The sequence below is a fragment of the Hypanus sabinus genome, chromosome 25 (assembly GCF_030144855.1).
Source record: "Hypanus sabinus isolate sHypSab1 chromosome 25, sHypSab1.hap1, whole genome shotgun sequence".
Classification (NCBI taxonomy): Eukaryota; Metazoa; Chordata; class Chondrichthyes; order Myliobatiformes; family Dasyatidae; genus Hypanus; species Hypanus sabinus.
In genome coordinates this window covers 17769192-17796171 of record NC_082730.1, presented here as the reverse complement: position 1 = coordinate 17796171, position 26980 = coordinate 17769192, and the positions used below count along the sequence as shown (strand labels likewise).

Below are 26980 nucleotides of genomic sequence, written 5' to 3'. Positions count from 1 at the left end.
AAGCATAGGGGGCTGGGAATATTAGAGGGAAGTTCTTTACACAGAGAGTGGTGATGCATGAAATGGCCCACCAGGAATAGCCGTAGAGGCAGATACATCGGGAGCATTCAAAGAAGGTCTCATCCACACTGGACAGGATAAATCTGTAACCAAAACTTTTTCTCTTTGTTTTGACTCTCCGTCCACACTGAAACAGTGTTTTCCTCGCACAAAAATGGAGCTTTTCTAAAATGCTCTCCAGAGTGTGTAAATCTGAAAACACCAGCTGGGCAGTGTAGTGTGTCCGGGGTAACCAGAGATTTTTTAAAATGCTGTCATGACGTGCCAGAAGAGATGGTGGCGACAGCGCAGCATTTCATTGTCTTCTTGAACTAAGAAGAGGAAACGGAAATAGTATACCATTTCTTCTTTGCTTGTTTTCTGTAGCTGTGTCCTGCGCATGTGCCCAGTAGGAGGAGATTCACCCAAATACCCATTTAGTGTGGATGGAGGTATTTTCAGAAACGCCTGGTGTGGACACCTATCGTTTTTTTCGCGACACCAGCATTTTCAAAATTCACCGGCTCAGTGTGGATGTAGCCTTAGACAGTCACACAAATGATGAAAAAAATGGAGGGCTCTGTAAGAGGGAAGAGTTAAATTGATCTTAGAATAGATTAAATGGTTGGCACAACATCATGGGTGAAAGAGCCTGTACTGTGGGTCTATGTTCTAGTCTCCAGGGTGCTTCATGTTAATAACATGGGAATTTAATCACTCCTTAGCCAGAACAACTAATGACAACTAAGAAAAAGGTTTCTTCTTGTAATAGTACTATTTATGAGCCAAATGGGCTTCTACAACATTCCAATATCTTTATAGTTGCTTATGATGATTTTATTTTATTTAGAGACACAACACAGAACAGCCTCTTCTGGCCCAACAAGCCATACTACCTAGCAACCCACCTATTTAACCCTAGCCTATTTACAATGACCAATTAACCTACAAACCCGTACATCTTTGGAATGTGGGAGGAAACCCACATGTTCATGGGGAGGACATACAAACCCCTTACAGACAGAACTGAACTCTGAACTCTGACATCCCAAGCTGAAACATCATTGCGCTAACTGCTACATTAACACGGCACCCCACAGCTTAACTTTTTTTGAAATCTCCAGATTTTTTTTTCCAATACTGAAATCAGACTGTCAAGTTTGGATCTGAACTCCAGATTGCTGGTCCAATTGCATAACAGCTATGCTACTGAACTGTTTCAGTTTCTTAGCAACTGTCTCCAGTGTGACCTGCCAAGTATTTCCAGCACTTTCTGCTTTTGTTTATAGGCTCCTTGGAATATTCAAAGTCTAATACAACCTCTATATATTAATGAAGGGTAATCTTGTGAGGCTGCATTGCTGTTAGAGTCCTCCTAGACAAGCGTGGGTTTGTGGATGATTCTGAAACCCACGCTTCTGCCTAATGATCTTGCATTCTGGAACCTAGGTCTGGCAAAGTACCTCCTCTACTCTGTGTTCAACCTGAATATTCCTTGGTTTAATTGATTCAATGCATTATTCAGATATTGCGTGCATGGATATTAAAATCTGGAATATAATCTGTAAAATTTGTCAAACTCAGACTTCTTTCAATGCTTTATTCAAGTTCAAGTGTATTGTCATTTTAACTGTGTACATGTAGACTGCCAAATGAAACAACGTTCCTCCAGACCAAAGTGCACAACACAGTATATATAACTCACACACATAAAGTAATATTACCTCAAATAATGAGGTGCTTTATGACAGGTTAGAAAGCGAACTGCTGGCACTTCATACACGGTGAGACCTGGGTGGTGGCAGGGCATTCAGTACTCTCACGGCCTGGGAGAAGCTGATTTCCATGCAAACAGAATTGTCCTTTTTGCATTTTTGTCATGTTTATTACAGCACTCGATGACTCCATGATAAAGTTATGGATTTAGCTACATAAGTGATTCCTCAATTCCTCCAAGGTTTGATTGACACAGTTTGTGAATTGGACTGTAGTTCACATTATGATGTGCTTTATGTTCGCTCTTTTTCCATTGCTATTTCAAGCTACATTGAATCGGGGTGGCCTGCAGGTAATGAATACTGAGCTGAACGGAATGTGGACTCCTTGATTTTGTGTTTTATATTCCGTGTTTTCACTCGTTCTTACCTGTTGCCACTTGCATAATTTCTCTTTTGCATGGGGGTCGGAGGAGGGGGTTGATGTTTTTTTGATGGCTACGCAATTTGTTTTGTTTTTGCTCATGAGGGCATTTTTTTTTTTGACATTCTGTGATTTGTTTTTTTGTGCATGGTGGGGTGGTGGATTGATGTTTTTTTTCTATGAACAGCTTCCATGATTTTCTTTCTTGGTTTTCTTTGTTTTGTGGCTGTCTGTGGAGAAGATGAATCCCAGGGTTTGAATCCTGCGTACATACTTTGATAGTAAATGTACTTTGGATCCTTTGCTTACTTTATGTCTCATAAAGGGATAGAACTAGTGCACAAAGTCAGCATTTTAAGCAAGGTGCTACTGTAGCATAGCAATTAGTATGATGCTAACACTAATGTTAAGGAGTTCGAAGATCAAATCTGGCACAGTCTGTAAGAAATTTGTATGTTCTCCCCATGACTGTATGCGTTTCCTCCCACAGTACAAAGATGTATCAGTTAGTAGGTTAATTGTCCTGTGATTAGACTAGGGTTCAATATGTGGGTTGATGGACAATGCAGCTTGTTGGGGCCGATTCCATGCTGTATCCCTAAATTAATTAATTAATTATATTGTCAACCCCTCAAAGGTCAGGCTTAGCGCCAGTAAATCTCTCATGAAAAGACACTGGAACTGGAAAGTAGGGATCAAATAATTGCAAAGCGAAGTAAACAGCCTCTTTGGTGTGCAGCTGTCCCAGGTACACCACAGGACAATTGCTAAGGCACTGTCATTGGGATGCAAATCAGAGAGCCCCTTCGAGACTTTCCCAATACTAGAAGGTCTAGAGGTTGCTACTGTGTGCATTCTAGCTGTTACATCAGTTCTGAAATGTTCACTGTGCAACCCAAATAATGCATGCTTGTTAAAAGAATGCAAAGGTTTGTCAAATACTATTTTACAAAGGGGATTTTTAACATCAGCTAAAGGGCCTGACTTCTGTACTCACCATCACATACTAATCCCTTTCTATGTGAAACAACAGCTTCCATACTATATAATTTTTCAAAACCGCCCCCTCAATCTATATTAAAAATATACAGGTGACAACAAAAATCAGTCAATACAAAGAGCAATCTAGCTAAAGGACCTTCAGTTAAAAACCACGATAACACATACAAGGTATTTAATTCTGAGTGATACAAGGTATGGTGATAGAGACAGGGGAAGGGGAGAGAGGGGAAGGGGAGAGAGGGGAAGGGGAGAGAGGGGAAGGGGAGAGAGGGGAAGGGGAGAGAGGGGAAGGGGAGAGAGGGGAAGGGGTGAGAGGGGAAGAGGTGTGAGAGAGAGAGAGAGAAGGGTGGGGCAAGAGGGAGAAAGAAGGGCAGGAGTGTGAGAGAGAGAAGGGCGGTGGTGAGTGAGAGAGAGAGAAAGAGAAGGACGGAGTGAGAGAGAGGGGAGGCGGGACAAGGGGGCAAAGGGAGAGGTAGGCTCGAGTGGGCTCAAAGGGGAGAGAGAGGGAGGGGCATGCCCATGGCAGAAGGGCAGGGAGAGAGGGGGGCAGGTATGGGGAGAGGGGGAAGGGCATGGGGATGGAGGGAAGGGATGGGGGCAGAGAGAGAGGGGTGGGGCAGAGAGAAGGGGGAGAGTTAGAGAAGTGAAGGGATGGCAGAGGAGGGGAGTGTTAGAGAAGGGAGGGGAAGAGGAGAGTAGAGAGGGGAGGGGAGGAGTAGAGTTAGAGAAGAGAGGGGAAGGGAAGAGTTAGAGAAGGGAGGGGAGGGGAGAGTTAGAGAAGGGAGGGGAGGGGAGAGTTAGAGGGGAGGAGGAGAGTCAAAGAAGGGGGTGGAGAGAGAGAATGGGGGAGTGGGAGAGAAAGAGAGAGGGGAAAGGAGTGGGAGCAAGAGAGAATTGGGGGTGTTGGAGAGAGAGATGGAAGGGAGGGCAGGAGGAAAGAGAGTGGATGGGGAGAGAGAAAAGGGAGGGGAGGCATAGAGAGAGCAAGGTGAGGAGGAGAGTGAGAAGGGAGCAGAGGGGGGAGATAGGGAAGGGAGGGGTGAGGGACATAGGGATGGGTGTGTGTGTGTGTGTGTGTGTGTGTGTGTGTGTGTGTGTGTGTGTGTTTGTTTGTTTGTTTGTTGGTACAGAATGCGAAGTCAAAGCAATTTAACATCAATTCCCTTGGTTATGTGCTTGCAAATAGTTTATGGAAATTAATTTCTAAAAGAAATACCCAAAATTGAATCAAATAAAATCACCTGTCAGATTGCTTTCTGCTGCTGATGTGTATTTTTATATATTAAAAGGGTCAGTGTTTTGCCTTTGGTGGTAAAAACTCCAATGAAGCGAACATATCTCAATGTTCCCCTCTTCGGATATCTGATTTAGAGTGACAGATTAATGCCATCTTGTGAGTAAATTAGGAAGTGCCACATACATCTCTCCACATGGGGTCATATCTTCATATACTATCACAGCTCACTGCTTGACATCACAAACTCCCTTGTGTTTTGCCTTTCTCTTGATAAAGAGTCACAGAGTTGACAGTGTTGATTAATGCTGGCCTGACAATGTTCTAGCTGAGTTTAAAACTGAATATTGAAAACAGCCAAGTGGCTATTAATCAATAGCATTTTCTGCTCTCACTGTTTAAAAATATGATAAGAAATTTCTGTGATATTAAGATCTAACAAAAGAAATCACAGAAACATAGAAAACCTACAATACAGGCTCTCCAGCCCACAAAGTTGGGCCAAACACGTCGCTACCTTAGAAATTACCTAGGGTTACTCATAGCCTTCAACTTTTCTAAGCTCCACGTACCTATCCAGGAGTCTCTTAAAAGACCCTATCATATCTGCCTCCACTGCCATCACTGGTAGCCCATTTAACACACACTCACTATTCTCTGTGTTAAAAAAAACTTACCTCTCACATCTCCTCTGTACCTACTTCAAGCACCTTAAAACTGTGCCCTCTCGTGCTAGCCATTTCAGCCCTGGGAAAAAGCCTTTGACTATCCACACAATCAATGCCTCTTATCATCTTATACACCTCTATCAGGTCACCTTTCTGTGGTGAACTATGTGCCTGTCTGGACACGCCCCCTGCTGACTGCTCCTGTGGCTCCTCCCACAGGCCCCTGTATAAAGGCGATCTGAGGCCTGACGCTCGGCCTCAGTCTCCAGGACATTGTATGATAGACACTCACTCCTGGTTCCTTCTTCCAGTCAATAAAAGCCGATATCTCGCCTTACATCTCAGTGTGAGTTATTGATGGTGCATCACTTTCATCCTCTATCACTCCAAGGAAAAAAGGACGAGTTCACTCAATCTATTCTCATATGGCATGCTCCCCAATCCAGGCAACATCCTTGTAAATCTCCTCTGCACCCTTTCTTTGGTTTCCACATCCTTCCTGTAGTGAGGCGACCAGAAATGAGCACAGTACTCCAAGTGGGGTCTGCCCAGGGCCCTATATAGCTGCAACATTACCTCTCAGTTGTCATGTCATAATGCAATAATTCAATATAATCCACATTTGTGTAGGATTGTCACAAGTTAGGGTCTAAATTCACACACTGTGACTTAAACCAATAAACTCCTTTGGGCTTCCAGCTGAGTACAGGTATTGATTTTAACCAACATTTTGATGACAAACTCTACCATTTTCATCGGGGATGATGACTGGGCATGTCTAGTCCGGTGGTATTTATACCCCCATCTTCTGTCCCTCCTGATTGGTTAGTCCTCATCCAATCAGGTTTCCACTGTTCTACCTTGTTTACAATCAAATTCCAATTCTTACTTAGAGCGGGACCATGGTCTTTATTAAGATCCTTTTCCTCTTGTTTTATTTTAATGGATTCCTTCACCAGGGGATCCCAAAAGCCATTGATGCAACACAGTAATTTTGTGCCACCTAAATCAATCCTATGGCCACTTAATATGTCTTAAGATTTCAGACCATTATCTTATATCTGCAGTGAAAATCTAGGAACCTATTCCACAAGGGGACAATTGCCTAAAGGTCATCCTCTTCTCCTGTTCTCTATTGCAACTCATGTAAGTATCTTCTCCTGGATCCGTTTCAATGTTGTTTCAAGAATACACCAAGAAATTGGGCTGCAACTGGGAGCATCTTGAAGGACAGAGGACGCTGGCTAGCTGCTGTCAGAAGCCTATGCCCCAGTAGTGGTGAATGGGCATAAGTAAGCAAGGAAACAATAACTTATTTTAAACACTAAAAGATTCTGCAGCTGCCAAAAATCCAGAGGATCACACACAAAATGCTGGAGGAACTCAGCAGGTTGGGCAGCATCTATGGACCAGGAATAAACAGTTGACGTTTTGGATCGAGATCCTTCATCGGGACTGAAAATGAAGGCACAGGAAGCCAGATTAAGAAAGTGATGGGGGTTGTGGGGAGAGGGGAGGAGTACAAGCTAGCAGGTGATAGGTTGAAACAGATGAAGGGGTAGGTTGGTAGGGAAAGAGGGATGAAGTGAGAAGCCAAGAAGTAATTTTAAGAGAATGATTCTCCTAGTTCTAGTCAACCGCATTTTACCTTACCATATTCTATGCCAATGTAGTGTGTTTGCACTTAGATTACTCAATGTTAAAAAAAAGTTAAATCTTTTGAAGTTCCTAGAAACAATGGAACAAGGAAGAGCTATTCAGCCCCATTCAAATAAGCTGTGGCTGGTCCACCTCTTAATTCCAAGTCTGTTCCATGCCTCGCTAAAAATATCTATCAATTTCTTGAGGCTTTTAGGAGGACTTTGTGTGGGGAAAAATGCTTTAAGCATCTCCTAGTACTAATTTTAATGTAAAGTAATTTTGTTCTGGACTACCAGACTGTATTAAGTTCCGAAAATGCCATGAACTCATTTAAATCACTCCATAATCCTCTACACTAAACAGAAAACAATGGAACCTGCCCTTGGAGACCCATTGTGTAATACAGCATTGAAACAGGGTCTTCAGACCATCTCACTCATGCTGACCAAGGTGTCCACCTAGGCTAGTCCTATTAGCCTGCATTTGGCCCATATCCTTCTCAACCTTTCCTGTCCATATACTTAACCAAATACTTTTTAAAATGTTACTATTGTACCCACCTCAATTCGATCCCCTGGCAGCTTGTTCTACAGATGCACCATCCTCTGCATGATGAAGTTGCCCCTCAGGACTCTGAAGTCTTTCTCCCCTCACGTTAAACCTGTGTCCTTTAGTCTTTTATTTCCTTTCTCTGGGAAAAGAACTGTGTCCATTCACTCCAAGCCCCTCATGATTGTTTTTTACATCTCTGAAAGGTCACCCTTCAGGCTCCTATACTCCAGCAAATAAAGATATAGCTTGGCCAACTCTTGTTATAACTCAGGCCCTTGAGTCCTGCCTGTTATGTTTTGTAACTTCAAAATATTAAAATTAATATGAAGAAAAAGACAGGAGCCCAAGAGATGTGAGTCTTGTTTGTTCATTACTTTAAGAGAGTCAAACATGTATCACGTGGAGGCATATGGATTTCACTTATTTTTGCGTATAACCCGCAATTAATTATTTAAACAAACAAGAATGCTTAGGCAAACAACATACCCACAGTATTATTCAAATACTACTGAAATATTAAATACGCAATACTGCCAACATTCTTTCCTATATCTGGGAAACAAAATTGTACAGAATATTTCACCTCAGACAGTTGAAGAAGATTGGTATGGGCCTCCAGATTCTAAGAACTTTCGACAGGGGCACAATTGAGAGCATCCTGACTGGCTGCATCACTGCCTGGTATGGGAACTGTACCTCCCTGAATCGCAGGACTCTGCAGAGAGTGGCGCGGATAGTCAGCGCATCTGTAGTTGTGAACTTCCCATGATTCAGGAAGATCAGGTGTGTAAAAATGGCCCGTAGGATCATTAGGGCCAAGTTTTGAGGTCAAGGTCACACCCAGGTCACTGGAGATGTGAGCAACAGTGTGGTCATCCATTTTGCCTATGAATGTAAACTTGGGGTAGGCCTTTTAAATAAGGTTCCTTGTTAAACTTCACCATGGACAAAAGTTAGTTCTTCTGTGAGAGACCAAAGCCTGTCATTAGACCATGAGACCATAAGGTATAGGAGCAGAATTGGGCCATTTGCCTCATTGAGTCTGCTTTGCCATTTCATTATGGTTAATCCATTTTCCCTCTCAGCACCAATCTCCTGCCTTCTCCCCATATCCTTACATGCCTTGCCTAATTAAGAATCTATCAACCTCCGCCTTAGATATATCCAATGACCCGTCCTCCACAGCTGCCTGTGGCAACGAATTCCACAGATTCACCACACTCCGGCTAAAGAAATTCCTCATCTCCATTCTAGAATGACGCCCTTCTATTTTGCGGCTGTGCCTTCTGGTCTTAAGACTCCTCTACCAAAGGAAACAGCATTTCCACATCCACTCTGTCGAGGCATTTCAATGTTTGATAAGTTTCAGTGAGATCACCCCTCATTCTTCTGAAGCTTTCTGCCCTCTCCTATCAGATCCCCCTTCTCCAGCACTGTATCTCTTTCATCAGTCAACTTCCCAGCCCTTTACTTCACCCCTCCTCCCTCCCTATTTCACCTATCACCTTGTGTTTCTCCCACCCCTCCCCCAACCTTCTTACTCTGATTCCTCATCTTTTTTTCTCCAGTCCCAATAAAAGGTCTTGGCCTGAAACTTTGACTGTATTCTTTTGCATAGATGCTGCCTGGCTTGCTGAGTTCCTCCAGCATTTTGTGTATGTTGTTCACAACATTAGTGACTGTTATTAGGAGGCTCAGAATCTCCTGCTGCATTAATATGATTTTCAAATTTACACCATCTGCTTTCCTGTGCTACATAGAGAAATTTCCAGGCCCTCTTACCCAATCTTTTCAAAGCTCTCTTCATGAAATTTTCTTTCAGATTTTTTTTGGTCCATTGGAATTTTATGCTCTGCAAAGCAGGTTGCACATCACACAGGATAAACTGATCCAATTACAGCTGTTGGCCCAGACTGTAGTACTAGCAGATCCTGCTATTAACTGCTGCACATCCGAAATAATTGCAAAATCCATGGAAGATATTGGGCAATGCAGTTCCTCTTCACTTCCATTTTGTCTTCAAACTTAAAACAGATTCCATTGTAGCTTACTTTTACCCCTGAGGAAACAGAGGGCTAGAAATTCCTTAGCGCCTTATTGTCATGGTAAAATAGTGTTGTAGTTCATCTACCATTGTGGAAGTTGCATGAAGAGTGAGATTGCAAGGTTCACAGTGCAACACCAAGTTAAAACTGGCATTGTTGAAACAGTAGTTGCTAGCAAGTTAGCTGAAGATATAAATGTCACAGATAGTTTTTAAAGTGACATGACACTACTAAGCAACTGCTACAGGAGAGGTAGGTGTGTGTGCATGCACCCTTAACTCCTGGTGGGATCGTCGGGGCGCCGTCATGACAAGCTTTTTGCATCGATCTTTTTGGTGATCGCTCATCACACAGCGTGTCTGAAACCTGGCAGAGCCCATCCCTCTCCAGGTTTTTGGAGCCGGCTAGATTCGAACTGATGCCACTACGCCACCAGCCGGCCAGGAGAGACCTACTACTCAATAAATACCATATAGAGGGTTGTTGGAGTTTGGTTAAGAGAACTCAAGGTCAGATCTACCCAGACAAACTGCTGAAGAATACTTCCTTCAGGAGCAAAAGGCAAATTACCACAAGAATTCACAGCAGCTGTGGAAGCAAAATGTTGGTCGATTGTTCAGGGTCAAGATCCTGCATCAGAACTGAGAGCCTAATGAGGAAATAGGCAGTATCTAGAAGTGAGAGGGAAACATGAGACAGTTGGGTCAGTAATAAGTGAAGACAAATAAGGAGGTGGTGGCGTAATATGGGAAAGATAAAACCATAAGACATACGAATTAGGCTACTTGGCCCATCAAGCCTGCTCTGCCATTTAATCATGGCTGATTTATTTTCCCTCTGAACCCCATTCTCCTATCTTTGCCCCTTAGTTTTTGATGTCCTTATTAATCTAGAACCTATCAACCTCCACTTTAACTATACCCAGTGACTTGGCCTCCACACCCGATTGTGGCATTGAATTCCACAGATTCACCATTCTCTCTTCTCTGTTCTAAAGGGACACTGCTGTATTCCGAGGCTGTGCCCTCCTGTCCTAGACTTCCCACGATTAGAAACATCTTTTGGAGGTCCATACTATCTAGGCTTTTCGATGTTTAGTAAGTAGATTAAACCAAGTGGGGGGAGGGGAGGCGAGAGACAGGAGCTGGAAGGTGGAACTAAGTAGTGAGGGTTTAACAAAGGAGAAGCAAAAGAGATGAAGCTCTGACAAAGAGATGTGTGGATGATGGGCAGCTTGAACCAGCAGGGTAAGGTTAGTGTCTTGGTAATAGTTCCCAATTCCTACCACTTATCAAGAACCCTGATCCACAGCCACAATTCTGATGTTCATTCCCTTATCATAGACCCATAATCAGCTAGAATCTGTCATGATCCCAGACCCTCCTTCACTTCTATGTGGTGAATTATCACCATCCTTAGCCAATCATACCATGTCCTTAACCCATGGCATGCAGACTACAACTCTGAGATTTGTCCTCCTGCAGGCAGTCGTGAAACAATGAACCACCATGGAATCCATTCAAGAAAACATTTAACACCCAATGCGCAAAGAAGTATATAAATTATGCAAACAGAAAAAAGCAAGTAAACAACACATAGAATATCAAACATCAAACCAGGAGCCCAGGAGTATTCAGTTTAGTTCAGTTCAGTGCCAAGGTGTTAGTTGTCTGCAGGCTACAGAATCAGTCTTCGCCAAAGTGTTCCAGTCCACTCCAAAGTGTCCTGATCAAACTACTCAAAAACATCAAAGAGTAACTAGAATCCAGAAACGCATGCAACAAGAACCTCAAAGTCCCCCAGAATGAGTCCACAGCTACGAGCCTTGCCAGTCAATCCTTGCAACATGGAACGCAAGGTTCCTGCACTTTCCTCCGACAGCGAGAGGGAGAGGAAGACCAGTCAAAGGCAGGCAGGAAGCGCCGAGCACCCGCACACCCTCCACTCCCATCCTCGTCAACTCGGTCGTAGAAAAGCAATGGACCCAGTCGTGGGTTCATGCTCCGCCTCCAGGCCACATTCTCCATTCAAAGAAGGCAAAGGGCCAGATTTCTCAACTGGAAGTAGATGGTGCAGCAAGCAACACTACCAAGGGCAACGCTCCCTAGACAATTCACACCTCTCGCTCACTGCTGCCGGAGGAAGAGAGAGTGTCAGAGTGTTGGATATCCTCTCTCTATGGAGGATAATGCTGGAGTTCTTGGGCAAGGTTTAGTCGATGCAGTTTGTGGATTGGACTCCTTAGCTTACATTATATGTTTCTAGTCACTCCCTTTTTTTGGTTGCTATTTTGAATTGGGACAGCCTGTAGATAATGAACTAAACGGAACTAAATATGTCTGGAGTATCTTGATTTATATTCTGCACATTTTTTTTGCACGTGAGTGAGGTATGAAGTTATTCTTTGGGTTCCATGGTTTTTCTTGTCTGTTGGGAAGACAAATCTCAGGGTTGTATATTGCATACATACTTTGAATCTTTGAACACGCCATCAAAATGTAAATCACAGGTTCCAAATGCATGCATCTTAGTAGCAGAGTCATATTTGAAAGAAGAAGAAAAGAAGTAAAAGTAGTTGTGTGAACTGTCTGCAGGACGTCGCTGTTGGTCACATTGATTGCTGGCGCCATCTTGTCAGAACCCCAGTTCTTCAATGCTGACCCCCAAGCAAAGGTGCTAGCCTGATTATTTTTCCCTGCTCTAAGCCACTCCCCTTCCAGACCATCATATAAATGTCATTGAGCTCCACTGTTTCTGATGATCACAACCTGTCCTCAAGTGCAACTTCAAAGCAACAAATATATCTTCCTAAAAATGGGCAAAATTTGCTCAGTTGCAACTGGAGTTTACAGAGGTGGGGTCCCACATTTGAAATAGTCCGAGGCACTCTGCTGCAATGTTAGCTAGCACACTCGTGTGGGTACACAAGAAACCATAGTCCATTATTGGTTTTCCCTGCAAGTATCGCCACATTCTGGTGCTAATCTAACAAGCCCATAACATACCAATCCTAACCTGTATGTCTTTGGAATGTGGGAGGAAATCAGGGTATCCAAGGGAAACCCATATGGTCACGGGGAGAACGTATAAAGTGCTTATTGACCGCAGTGGGAACTAAATTCCGATCTTAAAGCTAGCTCTGAAAATGTTATGCAAACCATTTGCTACTGAGCTGATGAGATGAAGATCTAATAATTCACAGGACATTTGCCCACATTGCATAAGTCACCAAGTCAAAATTAAGGCCATAATTTAAAATTTGGCATCATACTTATTCCAGAGTAAAAACAGTTCTATGTGGTGCATGAAAAGGCAGCATTGAGGCAAAATGGCTTTGTGTGATATATAAAAATACAACCACCTCTGTGCAGAAATTCTCCAAGTTCAAGTTGGTACTGATTTGCCCTCAAAATGTTGCAACTATTGATGAAAGCAACTAGGCAGAAATTTGCTGGAATGGATGATACTGTTATGTCAGCTTAAGGTCGGTTAAAGTAAGGGAATAATTCGGCAAAATCATTGGAATTATTTGTGGATGTAATGAATAGACTGGATGTGTATTTGGGCTTCTTGTAACTCATCAGTACAGTACCACATAAAAGGTTACTACAAAAGTTAAAAACTAATGGTACAGTGGATAATATACTCCTGGATACAGCATTAATTCATTCGCAAAGAATAGAGTCAGGATAAAAGTGCAGCAGCGACCAAGCCCAACCCAAACCCAAAGCAACTGCCGCTGCCAGCAACCCTACAGATTTGTTACACTTGCGTAACTCACCCTCATTCCAATAATGATTGCACCAAAAGTCAAATCCTTTATTCGATCCTTCATTAGCAGTTAGCTAGCATACAATCCTGAAGCAATGTATCTGAAGCGTACCCAAGTGTAAGCTAAGCATAATTGAGCATTATTGAGCAGTCAGCAAAACAAACACATCCACCAGCCTCCAGTATAAACTGCGATGAACAAAGCAAGAATATGCAACATATTCCCTTTGCTTTTACCACGCCCCATCTCATGTGACTAGCTACCATAATAAACCCACAACACAGAATACAATGCGGATAGAGAACAGATGCATGACTCCTACATAAGCCATTTTCAGGTTGGTAAGCTGTGACTGGAGGGATGCCACAAGCATCAGAGCTGGGGCCTCAACTATAAGAATTCTTTTGGTGTAAGGACTGAGTATGAAGCTACAGAGATTATGTGAGAAAGTCAATTGTGAAGGTAACATAAAGAATCTGCAGAGGGCCAAGGATACAAGTTAAATGAATCTGCAAAAAAATTGGTGGAAAGAACATAAGAAAACATAAGATTAGGTTGGAGTCTTGTAGCCCATGTATGGCTTTACCCAGTTTATTGTGAAGAGAATAAGCAACAAAATGCTGGAATTTCATCAACTGTTTATTCCTTTCTATAGATACTGCCTCATCTGCTGAGCTCCTCCCACATTTTGTATGTACTAATGTGAAGAATTCCTTCTCTCAGTGAAGTATAATATTTTAAATACATAATTCTCCACCTCAGTGTGTTATGGTACACACGCAACCATGCCAGCTCCCAGAATTCAGACGCACCCAAGAATGAATAGCTTGCACAGCCCCTTTATGGATTCAGGACCGTCCCTCGAATTGGCTGCCATATCCTAAGGAATTCCTACAGTGGCACAATTGAGAGCATCCTGACTGACTGTATCAGTCAGTCAGTTCCCTCAATAGCAGGACTCTGCAGAGAGTGGTGCGGACAGCCTAGCGCATCTGTAGTTGTGAACTTCCCGTGATTCAGGACATTTACAAGGACAGGTGCATTAAAGGAGCTGAAGGATCATTGGGACCTGAGTCACTCTAACCAGAAATCATTCCAGCTGCTACTATCCAGGAAGCTGTACCGCAGCAATAAAAGCCAGGACCAACGGGCTCCGTTTCCACCAGGCCATCAGACTGATTAATTTACGCTGACACAATTGTATTTCTAAGCTATATTGACTGTCTTGTTGTACATCTAACTGTACATACAATTTATTACAAATTACTATAATTTGCACATTGCACATTCAGATGGAGACACAACATAAAGACACAACATACATCCTCCTCATGTATATGAAGGATGTAAGAAATAAAGTCAATTCAACTCAGTACTTAAGGAGCACCTGAATGGAGGTTCACTACTCAATCATAAACTCAACTAGGAATATCATTTTATTCAGACCTCAGATGGGTGCCGTATCTCAATCCTTGCCTCAGATACTCCAGCATTTGGGTCCTAATCATCCTTGACAAGGTCTTTCATCACACAGTGACTCTTTAAAGTTGAATCATTGTCATTTTTGACCTCCAATGAAACAGCCATTAAACAATTTGCATCAAGTTAAAGTACAGACCACAAATTTCACTTTTCATTCAAAGGTTATGGTTTATAATTAAATCAATGTTAGTAGAAACAATCAGAAAATTAGATAAGAGAATGATAAGATCAGCCAGGATCTCAGTGAATGACACAGAAAGCTCAAGAGGTCACATACTCTAACTGCTGTTTAAATTTCTTATATTCTTAGGTGCGACTCTAACTTAGAGTGTTAGAATTGTTAAATCACAGGAGGAGATTTGGCCTAGCCAGTCAATGCCAGTTTCTTAATTTGATCCACTTCCTCTTTATGGATGGTAGGGATGTGGAGGGCTATGGTCCCAGAGCAGATTAAATCAGTTTAAATGACTCCGCACTAACTAGATGGGCTAAAGGACCTGTTTCTGTGCTGTACTTTTCTGTGACTATTTAGCAATTCCTTTAAACTCTATCCACAAATGCACTGTCGTAATTTTCAAATCAATTAACACTAATTTTTTTTACTTCTACAAGTACATATTACATACACAAATTAGTCTCAGGGTTACAAATGGTGACATACATGTACTTAGATAATAAATTTACTTTGAACTTTGAAGTCAGTTCCAGCCCTTCTTTCTTGCCATTGTGCTCTGCAACATGGGATATGCTTTTTTTTTGCAAAAAAAAAACTCATTTCCATCACTCTACATATAAACTACTAACTTGTTGAGGTTTTCTTTATTGAGCGGTGAATCTGTGGGAAGGTTGATTTGAAGTGAGTTTTGCTCAATTGCTGATTAGATGCCCATCTATTCATGAGTGGAGTTAAGGTACATAATAGAGGGTGAAGCTAATAAAGAACTGACAAGCGAAACATGAACAATAAAACAGAAGTCAATTACCATTCAGAAACAAATTGAAGTGAACTCTGACTGAATGGAAAAAAGAATTAAGCAGGAACCCAATACTACTTCTGACAAGGTGTTCATCAAATCTTGGAATTATGCTTAAAACTCAATTATGATCATTCACATAATTATAAATTGGGCCTATTTCTTTACTGCATTCCAAACTCCAGAATGGCTGCAGTTGTGGATTTGAGAAGTAAGTGATAATTGAAGTCCTCTATCTTACCATTAGAGGTAGGAGCAGAAATAGACCATTCAGTCATTGAGTGTGCTCTGCCATTCCACAGATTCACCACCTTCTGGCTAAAGAAATTGCTCCTCATTTCTGTTCTAAACAGACATTCTTCTATTCTAAGGCTGGGTCCTCCATTTTTACAATTTCCCACTAATAGAAACATCCTCTCCACATATATCACACACAAAATGCTGGTGGAACACAGCAAGCCAGGCAGCATATATAGGAAGAAGCACTGTCGAGGTTTCAGGCTGAGACCTTTCAAAGTGCTTCTTCCTACAGATGCTGCCTGGCCTGCTGTGTTCCACCAGCATTTTGTGTGTGTTGTTTGAATTTCCAGCATCTGCAGATTTCCTCGTGTTTGCTCTCCACATATATTCTATTTAGACCTTTCAGTACATGGTAGGTTGCAATGAGGTACCCCCCTCCCCGCCACCCTTTGAAACTCCAGTGAGTTCAGGCCCAAACCCATCAAAAGCTCCTCATCTATCAACACTTTCGTTTCCAGGATTATTCTCATAAACCTCTGCTGAACCCCCTCCAAGGTCAGCACATCCTTTATTAGATCAGCGGTCCAAAACTTCTCTCAGTACTCCAAGTATGCTCTGACCAATGCCTTGTAAAGCCTCAGCAATGCATTCTTGCTTTTATATTCCAATCCTCCTGAGTTGAATGATAACATTGCATTTGCTTCCCTTACTACTTACTCAACCTGCAGGTTAACTGTTAAGGAATCCTGCATGGGGACTCAAGCACCTTTGCACATCTGATTTCTAAATTTGATCACGGTTTAGAAAATAATCAACACCTTTATTCCTTCCAAAGTTGACAACAATGTACTTGCTTATCCTGTGATCCATCTGCAGCTTTGCCCGTTCTCCAAATCTGTCCAAGTCCTTCTGCAGACTCCGTTTCCTCAACACTACCTGCTCCTCTTACCTTGGTGTCATCTGCAAATATGGCCACAAACCCATCAATTCTGTCATCCAAATCACTGACACATAACCTAAAAAGTAGTGAACCCAACACCAACCCCTGTGAAACACCATTTGTTACCAGCAGCCAACCACGAAAAAGCCCCTTTTATCAAACCATAGGGACATGAGACATAGGAGCAGAACTAGGCCATCTGGCCCATCGAGTCTGCTCCATCATTCAATCATGGCTGATACTTTTTTTTCTCCTCCTCAATCCCAGTTCCTGGCCTTCTCCACATAACCTTTGATGCCATGTCCAATCAAGAACCTATTTATCTCTGCCTTAAATAAACCCAACAAACTGGTCTTCACAGCTGCATGTGACAACAAATTCCACAAATTCACCTCCCTTTGGCTAAAGAAATTTCCCCCTAGTTTTGTTTTGAAACAGTGCCCCTCTATCCTGAGGCTATGCCCTCTTGTCCTAGACTCTCCCACCATGGGAAACATCCTTTCCACATCTACTCTGTCTAGGCCTTTCAACATTCGAGACATTTCAATGAGATTTCCCCCCCCCCCCCCTCCGCCACTTATTCTTCTGAATTCTAGTGAGTACAGACCCAGAGCCATCAAATATTCCTTGTATGTTAACTATTTCATTCCTGGAATCATACTTGTGAACTTCCTCTGGACCCTCTCCAATTCCAGTACATCTTTTCTAAGATGAGAGGCCCAAAACTGTTCACAATACTCAAGATGAGGCCTCAACAGTGCCTCATAAAGCCTCTGCATCACATCCTTGCTCCTGTATTCTAGACCTCTTGAAATCAATGCAAACATGCCATTTGTCTTCCTCGCCACCGACTTGACCTGCAAGTTAACCTTTACAGTGTTCTGCACAAGGACTCCCAAGTCCCTTTACATCTCAGATTTTTGGATTTTCTCCCCTTTTAGAAAATAGTCCACACATTTTTTTCTACTACCAAAGTGCATGACCATGCATTTTCCAATATTGTATTTCATTTGCCACTTTCTTGCCCATTCTCCTAATCTGTCTAAGTCCATCTGCATCCTAGCAGTTTCCTCAACTCTGCCTACCCCTCCACCAATTTTCATATCATCTGCAAACTTGGCAACAAAGCCATCTATTCCATCATCTAAATCATTGATGTACAGCATATAAAGAAGTGGTCCCAACACCGACCCCTGAGGAACACCACTAGTCACTGGCAGCCAACCAGAAAAGGATTTTCCCACTCACTGCCTCCAACCATGTTAGTAATTTTCCTGTAATACCATGGGCTCTTAACTTGGTAAACAGCCTCATGTGTGGCACCTTGTCAAAGGCCTTTTGAAAGTCCAAATATACAACATCCACTACATCCCTTTTATCTATCATACTTGTAATCTCCTCAAAGAATTCCAACAGGTTCGTCAGGCAGGATTTGCCCTGAAGGAAACCATGCTGACTTTGTACTGTATTGACCTGTGTCACCAAGTATTCCATCAGCCCCAGGGGCCCCCCAGGGCTGTGTGCTCAGTCCACTGCTGTTCACTTTGCTGACCCACGACTGTGCTGCAACACACAGCTTGAACCACATCATCAAGTTCACGAATGACACGACCGTGATAGGTCTCATTAGAGAGGAAGTGCAGCGGCTAACGGACTGGTACAGAGCCAACAACCTGTCTCCGAATGTGAACAAAACAAAAGAGACTTCAGGAGGGCACAGAGCGACCACTCCCCACTGAACATCGACGGCTCCTCGGTAGAGATCGTTAAGAGCACCAAATTTCTTGGTGTTTACCTAGCGGAGAATGTCACCTGGTCCCTCAACACCAGCTCCATAGCAAAGAAAGCCCAGCAGCGTCTCTACTTTCTGTGAAGGTTGAGGAAAGTCCATCTCCCACCCCCCATCCTCATCACATTCTACAGGGGTTGTGTTGAGAGCATCCTGAGCAGCTGCATCACTGCCTGGTTCAGAAATTGCACCATCTTGGATCGCAAGACCCTGCAGTGGATAGTGAGGTCAGCTGAGAAGATCATCGGGGTCTCTCTTCCCACCATCACAGACATTTACACTACACACTGCATCCGCAAAGCAAACAACATTATGAAGGACCCCACGCACCTGTCATACAAACTCTTCTCCCTCCTGCCGTCTGGGAAAAGGCACCGAAGCAGTCAGGCTTTCATGACCAGACTATGTAACAGTTTCTTCCCCCAAGCTATCAGACTCCTCAATACCCAGAGCCTGGACTGACACCTTACTGCCTTATTGTCTTGTTTATTATTTATTGTAATGCCTGCACTGTTTTGTGCACTTTATGCAGTCCTGGGTAGGTCTGTAGTCTAGTGTAGTTTTTTTCTGTGTTGTTTTTTACATAGTTCAGTCTAGTTTTTGTACTGTGTCATGTAACACCATGGTCCTGAAAAATGTCGTCTCATTTTTACTATGTACTGTACCAGCAGTTATGGTCGAAATGACAATAAAAGTGACTTGACTTGACTTGACCTCATCCTTAACAATTTACTCTTAATATCTTTCCAATCACTGAGGTCAGGCTAACTGGTCTGTAATTTCCTTTCTGCTGCCTTCCTCCTTTCTTAAAGAGTGGAGTGACATTTGCAATTTTCCAGTCCTCTGGCACCATGCCAGAGTCCAACGATTTTTGAAAAATCATTTCTAACGCCACAACAATCTCTAACACTACCTCTTTCAGAACCCTGCAGTGCAGTTCATCTGGTCCAGGTGATTTATGTACTTTTAGGTCTTTCAGATTTTCTGAGCACCTTCTCTCTTGTAATAGTAACTGCACCTAATTCTCTTCCTTCAGACACTACATCAGGCATACTGCTAGTGTCCTCCACAGTGAAGACTGATGCAAAATACTCATTTAGTTCATCAGCCACCTCCTTGTCCCCTGTTATTATTTGTCCTGCCTCATTTTTTAGCGGTCCTATATCCACTCTAATTTCTCTTTTACTTTTAACATATTGAAAAAACTTACTATTGACTTTGATATTATTTGCTAGCTTGCTTTCATATTTCATCTTTTCTCTTCTAATGATTTTTTTAGTTGCTCTCTGTAGATTTTTACGAACTTCCCAATACTCTATCTTCCCACAATTTTTTTGCTTTGTTGTATGCTCTTTCTTTTGCTTTTACAATAGCTTTGACTTCCCTTATCACCATGGCTGTACTATTTTACCATTTGAATATTTCTTCATTTCTGGAATACACATGTCTTGTACCTTCCTCATTTTTCCCAGAAACACACGCCATTGCTGCTCTGCTGACATCCCTGCCAGTAGCTCCTTCCAATTTACTTTGGCTAACTCCTCTCTCATACCACTGTAATTTCCCTTACTCCACTTAAACTACTGCTAAGTCAGACTTCGCTTTCTCCCTATCAAATTTCAAGTTTAACTCAATCATACTGTGATCACTGATTTCTAAGGTTCTTTTTATCTTAAGCTCCCTAATCGCCTCCGGTGCATTACATAACACCCAATCCAGTGTAGCTGAACCTGAGTAGGTTCAACGACAAACCGCTCTAAAAAGCCATCTCTTAAGCATTCAACAAACTCACTTTCGAGATCCATTACCAACCTGATTTTCCCAATTGACCGCATGACTTGCATAACATTGCCCTTTTGACTCGCCTTTTCTATCTCCCGTTGTAATCTGTGGTCCACCTCCCAGCCACTGTTGGGAGGCTTGTATATAACTGCCATCAACATCCTTTTACCCTTGCAGTTTCTTAACTCAACCTACAAGGATTCAACATCTTCTGATCTTATGTCACATCTTCCTAATGATTTGATGTCATTCTTTACCAGCAGAGCTACACCACCCCATCTGCCTACCTTCCTATCCCTCCCATATAACATAAAACCTTGGACATTCAGCTCCCAACTACAACTATCCTTCAGCCACATGATGGCCATAACATCATGCTTGGCAATCTGTAATAGTGCAACAAGAACATCCACCTTATTTCTTATACCATGTGCATTTAGACACAACACCTTGAGTACCTTATTTGCTATCCCTTCTGATTCTGCATCCCTAATGTTTTGATACTCAGCATGTTGGCTGCAACTAAGTCCCATCACCTGCTTGCCCTTCCTGACACTTCTGAATGCACACTTATCTTTACTTTTTTACCATCCTTCCTATCCTAAGTCCCTTCACCCCTGGCAAATTAGTTTAAACCCTCCCCAATAGATCTAACAAACCTGCCTGCGAGAATATTGGTCCCCCTTGAATTTGGGTGCAACCCATCACTTTTGAACAGGTCACACCTCCCCAATGATCCAAGAACCTGAAACCCTGCCCCCTGCACCAGTTTCTCAGCCATGCATTTATCTGCCAAATCATTCTGTTTCTACCCTCAATGGCATGTGACACAAACAGCAATCCAGAAATTACTACTCCGGATGTCCTGCTTCTCAGCTTTCTACCTGGCTCTCTGAATTCTCTTGTCAGGACCTCTTTGCTTTTCCTTCCTATGTCATTGGTACTAATATGTACCAAGACATCTGGCTGCTCCCCATCCCTCTCCAAAATGTTGTGGATGTGATCTGAGACATCCCTGACCCTGGCACCTGGAAGTAAAACATACCATCCAGATATCCTATTCACATCCACCAAATCTCCTGTCTGTTCCCCTCTCTATTGAGTCCCCTAACGCTACTGCTCCCTTCTTCACCACCTACCCATGATCAGTGACTGTAACCCAGTCTCCTTGGTGTTCCCCCGGGAGGTCATCCCCCCACAAATGTATCCAACGCGGTATAGTTGTTTTTGAGGGGAATGCGCACACGGGTGCTCTGCTCTAACTGCCTATTTCCATTTCTTCTGACAGTCACCCAGCTACTCGCCTCCTGCAGCTCCGGGGTGACCACTTCCCTGTAACTTTGATCAATTATCTCCTTACTCTCTCACACAAGTCGAAGGTCATCCAGTTGCTGCTCCAGATCACCAACATAGTCTTCAAGGAGCTAAAGCCAGATGCAGTTCACGCAGATGTAGTTCCACAGGAGACTCTGGGTCTTCCAGTCCTCCAACATCTGGCACAAAGAACATACCACAGCCATTTAAATGGTGCAGTAAATGAGAGAAAAAAAGGAAACCTTAACAGACGCTTTACATAGATCCGATGCCTCTTCTGAGCCAAAGCCTCTTGAGTCAAAACCTACCACTTCTACTCTCGCCACTGGCCTACTCATGCTAATGTCCGCTCCCCTTCTCCCCTTTCCCTTCTGTACTTTTATCTAGTTCGCAGAGCTCTGTTGGCATCGCTGATAGGCCCCGTACAATGGACAAATACCTGCGAAGCTCTCTTTTTAATGATTGCCACCAGCCTACGAGAAATACCTCTTCGTATTTATTCCCAGTCTGTCTTCTGCCAGTCAGCCAATCTTCTGTCCATGCTCATATCTTTCCTTTAATGTCATGGATTCCTGTCTTGTTCAGCAGCTTCATGTGTGGCATCTTGCCAAACACCTTCTGAAAATCCAAGTAAACAACATCAACTGAATCACCTTTGTCTACCCTGCCTGTTATTTCCTCAAAGAATTCCAACAGATTTGTCCAGCAAGATTTCCCCTTAAGGAAACCACAGTGAATTCAGCCTATTTTATCATGTGCCTCCAAGTACCCTGCAACCTCATCCTTAATAATGAACTCTTAACTTCCTTTCTTTTGCTTCCCTCCCTTCTTAAAGATTGGATGGTGTGGAAGTTGCAGCACGGCAAGCGTTAAAGTAGTGTACAGGCAAGGAAAGTTTATAGACAGTGTGCAGTCAGCCCAGGAAGGAAAGGTCTTTAAAGAACCTAGTTTCCCTTTGCACAGCAGGGGACTGGAGTCATTTGACATACTGAGACAAGGAGGCAAAAGAAGGATTCTACGGTGAGACCTATCATTGTTCAATTACGCTACTAATTCTTAAGTATTATTGGCCTTTGGTGTGGAGTTTCTATTGGCAATTAATACCTGTATTATCATAGCCTTTGCAAATTAAGGAATTTAATCATTCATAAGGTTATCTGTATCCAAATGGTGAATTGCTGTGTAAAAGTGTCAGTCTTTGTTCAAATTTCAGAACAATTTGATGACAGGAGCTAAGTTGTTCTCCTTGTGTACAAGTAAATAAAACGTAATTGTGGAATGATTGCAAGTTTTTAAGGGTACAGTTAATTGGCAACAACACTGACAGTTACGATTTTCCAGTCTTCCGGAACGATTCCAGAAGAAGGTTCTCAAAAGATCATTATTAATACTTTCATAATTTCTTCATTTACCTCTTTCAGCACCCTGGGGTATAGTCCATTTGGTCCAGGTGACTTATTAAAATCATAAGACATGGCAGCAGAATTAGGCCATTCGACCTATTGAGTCTGCTCTGACTTTTCATCATGCTGATCCACTTCGTTTCTCAGCCCCAGTCTCCTGCATTTTCTCCATAACCTTTATTAGACCATAAGACAGAGGAGCAGAATTAGGCCATTTGGCAAAAATCCAGAAGCTATCAGATGGAAATCAAAGAAACAACCCAACAAAAATGGAGTTCTTGCAAGCTCCATTTTCTCTTTATCTAAGGATAAAGCAACAGCAATATAGGAACTTGGTATTAGGACGCAAGATAGTTTCAAAAGCGATTAATTACCTTAGCATCTCTATCATGGTGAACAACCAGTTTTCACTTGAGTAATATTCTCAATTTTCAAACTGAATAGGTTTGTCTTGCATCCAAGATGAGTAATCAGTCATTTTGTTAAAGGTTTGAGGTAATTCAATGCAATTAATTCAATGGGAAGAATGTATATGATCAGATTGAACAGTATAGGGTGAGAAGCCTCTGGCACTAGTGGGTTTATCAGAACCTGATGCATAACCACTAGTTATCTTTTGCCTATAAGGATTACAGCATCCCAAAATGCAATTTTCCTCATTAGTAGTTTGAATATTTCCAGTATCTGGACAGAAATGCTGGAAATATTCGTCAAATCTGACAGTACCTGTGAAGAGAAAAGCAAAGTGACTGTCACAGATATAATTTAGAAATGTTATTGATAAAACATGTTGCAAAAATGCAGAGAGAATATTGGATGGGGTGGGACAAACTGCAATAGGTTAAAATGAAAAGGGTGTTAACAGGGCAAAATTACTGAAACAGGACAATTTGGAGGTGGCACCAATGGTGGGAGGGATAACAACATGCTTATCTAAAATTACTAGAAAGAAAAGCAGTTGATGCTGGAGGAACTCAGCTGGTAAAGCAGCATCTATGGAAAGGAATAAAGAGCCAAGCTGTGAACCTTTATCAAGACTGGAAAAGAAGGACAAAGAAGCCAGAATAAGAAAGCAGAGGGAATAAGTTTAAGCTGAAATGTGATAGGTGAAGCCAGGTGAGGGGGGGGGGGGGGGGGAAGAGAAGGGAGAGTGAAGGAAGAAACTGAGAGGTGATAGGTAGATAGAAGGCACCAGAGCCAAAGTTTAAATTTAACTAAAGGAGGCCAAATTCAAATTGAGAGCCACACTTCCAGGAAAGAAGTTCTGGTTAAGTTATTAATGGGGAAATATTAAATAACTTCCTCCTCCTGCTGCCCAACTTTCGTTCTTATTTCAGACGGGGAAATCACCTTCAATAGGCAACGTTGGGCTTCAGCAAGTGTTCACGTGACGTCTACGCATGCCTACAGCTGTCCCTTTTCCGGCCGCAGCTCCCGTGGAGGCTCGGACAGGGCGCGCAGGCGTAGTGCCACCGTCCCGCCGGTTCGGAGCGGGCATGCGCACCAAACGGTTTCACGAAGGAGAAGGCTTGCTCGCCGTTGGTCGCCATTTTGTGCTGCTGCGTTCCTATTCGCCGCCGGGGCATTGTGTTTAATACCGGAGCCAATCAGAGGGGCAAAAGCGCGGGGTAAGTCCGGCAAATTGCTGCCAACAGGCTGAGAGCTAGATTTGGTCAGGGAATGGGAATGAGCCGGGGAAAGCAGGCAGTGATGTGGCTGGCGGACCCCAGGTTTGAATGGTGAGGGGAGGGGGGCGGAGAAGGTGTGGAGTTAACGAGAGAGAGGAAGGTGGAGGTTGGCGCCAAACAGTTGTTCGCCTTTCTTTCTCTATCTCTCTCTCTCTCTCTCTCTCTCCCCTCCTCTCCTCCGTTCGTGATCGCCGTCGTTCCTGCAGGCCGCTTTTCGCCTAGTTCAGTCCGTCTCCTGCGGTGCGCCCGCTTCGGTGTCAGTACGACTCGCCCGGGCGACTTCCGAAAATTGCGGGGAGCTTTGGGGAGGGGGAGAGAGAAAATGGCGGCCCCCGGCGTGGAGGAAGTGAGGAGAGGGGCGAAGAAAGTCAACAAGTCGTTAATGTTTATTACAGTGGGGGGTGAGAAATGCGATAGTTTTCCGTATAAGAATATGGTATATGTGATCGTTATGGCGGATGTGGAGGAAGGAGCCCTTGCCTGCACTCACCAATTATGGGTCCACACTCAGTCTAATTCGCTATTGATCCGTGTTTGTCCGAGCTTTCCTACTTCCAAAAGGGCACTCTGGCCTAGCTATCCAACACCCCGCAAGCCCCTCCACGGGCTTTTGGCCTCTTCCTGCGCCTGACAAATGCAAAGACAAATTATGTGCGTGCAAATTGTGTGGCCACAATTAATGCACGAAATGCGAAGGATCTGAATTTTCGCCAACTTTAGCTTGAGCTGAATCAAGTATTGTTGGTTATGGGATGTTGTACTTGAAATAACTTAATACGGTTTTTGAGTAAGGTGTTGAAAGCCTTGTGTTAGAAAGTGTAGAAGAATATGAATTTTTGCATCTTTTTGGCTGAAAGGATAAATTAAGATTGTGACAGGGATGGGTAACAAACTGCAATAACAGATTCCCATGTATTTTTATGCTAAAATGAGGTGCCATCAGATCTTTAAAATGCAAGTAAAACATTTATATTTGTGGACTGTTCTGCTTTCTTGCTAATTTTTGAACTAGCATCCACAATGAAGGTGCATGTTGTCTATTAAACTTCTGAATTCTTTCCAAGTGCCCTGTTAATTTTGTTCTGAATATGTGTACAGCACAAAGTAATTGTACTCTAAATGGCTGTTTATACTTTGGATCAGGGGTTTATAACCTGGAGTCCACCGACCCGTCTTAATGGTAAGGCTCCATGGCTTAAAATGCTGTGGATGGTCAAATTTCACAAGCTCAGTGACGTCACTGAGGTTAAAGAAAACTTAAATTCGGACACTTCAAGCTAGAATTGTTCATCCTTTCAAATGGGGGAAGAATTTGAGTTCTCTTTTTTAAAAAAAAAAGTGGTTGCTGGAAATTTAACAGAAAAGCAATGCTCAAAACACTGAGTAAGTCTGGCAACATTTTGGTAAGTTAAATATACTTGGCATTTCAGATCTAAGACTATTTGGGCCTAGGAAAGAAAGTTAGTTTTCAGTGTCAGAGGAAAGAGTAGTACAAAGAACATATCTTGAAATGGGTTAATTTAGTAGTTACACATTATGCTGCTTTGTGCAGCTAATAGGCCAGTAGGACATGCCCAGCTGGCCAGACTTCGCTAATGAAGAGAAGAAAAACAGCCAAGATCTCAGCTGGCTGATTGATTTTAAAAATGGTCAGTTTTAATACAGACAGAAGAGCAAGTTTCCAAGGAGAATTGAATAACAATCTAGATTTTTTTCCTCCAGCTTAAATTGTGCTCCATTATAATGGTACTGCAGATCATAGAACAGAATAGGATGAAAAATTAAAGTGATAGGCAGTTTGGGGCTGGGGGCCATTCCTGTAGATAGTGCAGGCAGCCCATAAAATGATCAGCCAGTTTGCATTTTGTTTCTCCAACACAATGGAGACCATATTGTGAATACCCCAAAAGCAGTATGCAAAAGTGAATTGTTGCTTTCTTAGCTTGTGCGAAGGTATGAAGTTGGATGAGTAACAGGTGTTTCAAGCCTTGTGGTTGCTTGGGAAAGTACTTTAAAAAGATAGTGCTGTTTCTGGGGTTAAAAGAGCAGACGAGGGAGATCTGAAGTAAGCAATCCTTTCACAGTAATTTCCCCACAACTGAAGCCTGGCTCACCAGCCAGTAGTTCCTGTGTCTGTCCTTGCTACTCTTGAATGATGAGACAACATTAGCCACCTTCTGGTTTTCTGGAACTTTGCCAATGGCTAACAAAGAAGTAAAGATCTCATCAAGGACCTCCACGATTTCTTTCCTGAGCTCCCATAAGCTTCAGGGAGT

At 42.8% G+C, this 26980-nt stretch overlaps 2 protein-coding genes across 5 annotated transcripts in view; one reads left to right on the top strand and one right to left on the bottom strand.

Moving 5' to 3' along the window:
• Positions 1-26980, bottom strand: part of LOC132381063 (ras-related protein Rab-21-like) — a 119301-nt gene that overhangs the window by 7020 nt on the left and 85301 nt on the right. The window lies entirely within an intron of this gene.
• Positions 24490-26980, top strand: part of LOC132381062 (nuclear transcription factor Y subunit alpha-like) — a 52628-nt gene continuing 50137 nt past the window's right edge. For 2 of the 4 annotated variants that reach the window (XR_009507907.1, XM_059950228.1), the window contains exon 1: positions 24490-24644. The gene's annotated coding sequence lies outside the window, so the exon portion shown is untranslated. Of the gene's footprint in view, positions 24645-24716; positions 24747-24856; positions 25106-26980 lie in introns of those variants that run through there. The other 2 variants (XR_009507910.1, XR_009507908.1) reach the window with 2 other exon arrangements.